The sequence below is a fragment of the Colobus angolensis genome, unplaced genomic scaffold, assembly GCF_000951035.1.
Source record: "Colobus angolensis palliatus isolate OR3802 unplaced genomic scaffold, Cang.pa_1.0 Scaffold416, whole genome shotgun sequence".
Lineage (NCBI taxonomy): Eukaryota > Metazoa > Chordata > Mammalia > Primates > Cercopithecidae > Colobus > Colobus angolensis.
Window position 1 is genome coordinate 62,646 of NW_012117555.1, and position 3,517 is coordinate 66,162.

A 3,517-nucleotide genomic window follows, 5' to 3' on the forward strand; every position below is an offset into this window, starting at 1 on the left:
GCTTCCTGTACAGCCTGTGGAACTGTCAGCCAATTAAACCTCTTCGCTTCCTGTACAGCCTGTGGAACTGTCAGCCAATTAAACCTCTTTGCTTTATAAATTACCCAGTTCCAGGTAGTTTTTTATAGCAATGGGAGAACGGACTTATACAGAGAATGTATCTTATGTCAAATGGTTGTATCCCAAAAAAGGGCGGGGAGGGGGGAGGAAGAAACTCGTGGAGGCAAAGGTTGTTTATCGCACTGTTTGTGGTGATGGTTCCATGAGTGAATACTTTACAGGTAAGTATATTTTGCACATGGGAGGAATGTAAATAATTTGTAGCCAGAGGGAAAACTGGTTTACTAAAGACTGCTACAGATTCTCACTATTCCTCTTATTGAAAGGTAGAAGCTAATTACTCTCTAATCCAATACCGTATGTAAAGGAAGAGAGAAGGATGTAACTTTTATTTTGGATTTGTTAAGCTTAAGGTGCCTTTCAGATAGCTACAAAGAATCATTCAATGGAGAGTTGAACCTGTGGTCTAGAGCAGCGATCCCCAACCTTTTTGGCACCAGGTTTTGTGAAAGACAATTTTTCCATATACCAGGGTGTGATCCCTCACATGGTTTTGGGATGAAACGGTTCATCAGGCATTAGATTCTCATAAGAAGCAGGGAACCTAGATCCCTCACATGCATAGTTCACATTAGGGTTCATGCTCCTATGAGAATTTAATGCTGTCATTCATCTGACAGGAGGCAGAGCACAGGCAGTACTGCTTGCTTGCCTGCCACACACCTGCTGTGCAGCCCAGTTCCTCACAGGTCACAGACTGGTACCAGTTCATGGCCTGGGGTTGGGGATCCCTGGTCTAAAGGCTGGAGAAGTCCAAGCTGGAGAGAAACACAACTGCTACACCAGAGAGCAGAACTGGTAAAAAAAAAACAACAACAACAACAAAAGAACTGCACAGTGGGATGGATGGGGAATTGGATCAAACAACTGGACAAGCTATGTAAAGGAGAAGAATAATTCAGGAAAAAAAAGACAAGCAGCATCAGTGAGGTCATGATAGAAACTAACACAGAAGAATTTCCAGGAGAAAAATCATGAACGATAATTTGAAATGCAAGAGTCCCCCCTTATCCACGGGGGATACACTGCAGGTCCTCTAGCAGACCCCTGAAACTGTCTAGTACCAAACCTTATATACACTATGGTTTTTCCTATACATACCCTTGACAGTTTAATTTATAAATTAGGCACAGTATGATACTAACAACAATAAAATGGAACAATTATAACAATATACTATACGAAAACTTATAGGAATGTGGTCTCTCAAAATATCTTATTCTACTGTATTCAACATATTCAAAATATCAAAATATTCAAGATATTCAAAATATCTATTGTCTTTTCTGTCTGCAGTTGACTATGGGTAACTGAAACCACAGAGAGCGAAACTGTGGATAAGGGGGATTACTGTATGGCACAAGATTCAAGTAAGGCAGACTAGAGAATAGCCAATGGATTTGCATATAATTTAGGTTAATGGTGAGCATCAGAATAAACGAATTAAGACTACACTGAATGAAAGCGCAAGTGAGCAGTGGAAATATTTGTCAGAAAATGCAATTGTGAACAATCTGCTACAAATTCTCCATGTACAGATGAATTGACAGAAACATATGGGGGATTAGTTAAGGACCTGTGGTCAACTCAGTCCTCCAGATGTTCTAGGTTTTAGCCATGAATCAAGTAGGGCCTTCCAAAAGCTGTCTGAGATCACACTGTTTCAGCAACTCCAGAAAAACCTTATTACGGGAGTTGTGCTTTAGCACTAAGTGACTATTTCTACTGCAAAATGCTAATAGTGTTTATTTCCAGGTTGGCAGTAAAAAAACTTTTCACTACATCATCTCTGTGACCAATGCAGTCAATGTTCCAGATTCCAGTGATAGCAAGTCTTCCCGTCCCATGAGAATGTAGCACATACTTTCCAGGTTCCATTCCAATCACGTAACAAATGTGACTGTCTTTTTGTTGCAGCATCAGAAAGACCAGAGACATATCTGTACTCTAGTTCCATGGCTTATAACCTGCATGTGTCTACAAGCCAGCATTATTTTATTTATGTGCATTTCCTTTAACCTGAATTTTACTTTCTATTTTTTTCATTTTAATCCATGACTCCATAAAGGCAAAAAATGCAATGTAAAACAAAGTGAGGAATATATAAACAAATAACTCACCAGAGACTTATTCATTGTTTGTTGATTGTGGAAACGCACAGAGCACTCTGGAAGCATAGCTGGGAGAACAGTCGAATGGAGTGGGTTAAGGAGAGAACTGGTGTGGCTTGGTCCTAGATTCTCCTGCCCAAAATGCTCTACACAATAGCTGGAAAAGACTAAAACAACAACAAAACCTCCCTGTGACAGAATAGTCATTCATGCCTCAATAAGGGACAACAAATATCCCACTGAAGATGTACCCACAAGTACATTAACTAGTAGACATACATACAATTTATTTTTGGATTAATGAAAACATGTATTACCTACTGATTTAGGAACAATTAATTTGCCCAAAGAAACAATGTTATAATTTAAACCAAAGAAATATACACTTAGTTTTCAATGAAATTAATATTGTAGAAATATAATTCAGCCACATTAACTATTTCACTACTAATATGGAGATTCTACACGACTCCATATAGGTGTTTCCACTAGAACACATCTTGCTTTTATACTTTTGCATCATTGAAAGGATGCATCTTTTATATACCTACGCATCATTGAAAGAATGCATCTTGGCCGGGCGCGGTGGCTCGTCTGTAATCCCAGCACTTTGGGAGGCCGAGACGGGCGGATCACGAGGTCAGGAGATCGAGACCATCCTGATTAACTATTTCACTACTAATATGGAGATTCTACAGGTGGCAGGCGCCTGTAGTCTCAGCTGCTCGGGAGGCTGAGGCAGGAGAATGGTGTGAACCTGGGAGGCGGAGCTTGCAGTGAGCCGAGATCCGGCCACTGCACTCCAGCCTGGGCCACAGAGCAAGACTCCGTCTCAAAAAAAAAAAAAAAAAAGAAAGAAAGAATGCATCTTGCAACCCAACATTTTTTGCCCACAATTATATAGGGGGAAAAATGTACATATTGTATATTTCTTGGGATATACTGTTTTAGTAATGTTTCCTAATGACATGTCTCCCTGTATCTCAGACCTCATAGAGTATGCTCTGATAATGAACAGGGCTCTGCCATTTGACTTGCTTTTGCCAATGGGACATAGAAAATATGATGAAAATATAGGCTGGAAAAGTACTTGCCCACTGGTGCTTGCCTTCTTGGACAAGGGTCAGCATGAACCACCAGACATGTGAGTGAAGGCACCAGATGACTAAAGCCTCATTTGTGATCCAGACAACATTAGCAAAGGAAATGCACAGGTGAACACACGCCAAAATGTGAATCAACAGAACTTCTATCAAATAAAACGGTCACTTTTTTTTTTTTTTTTT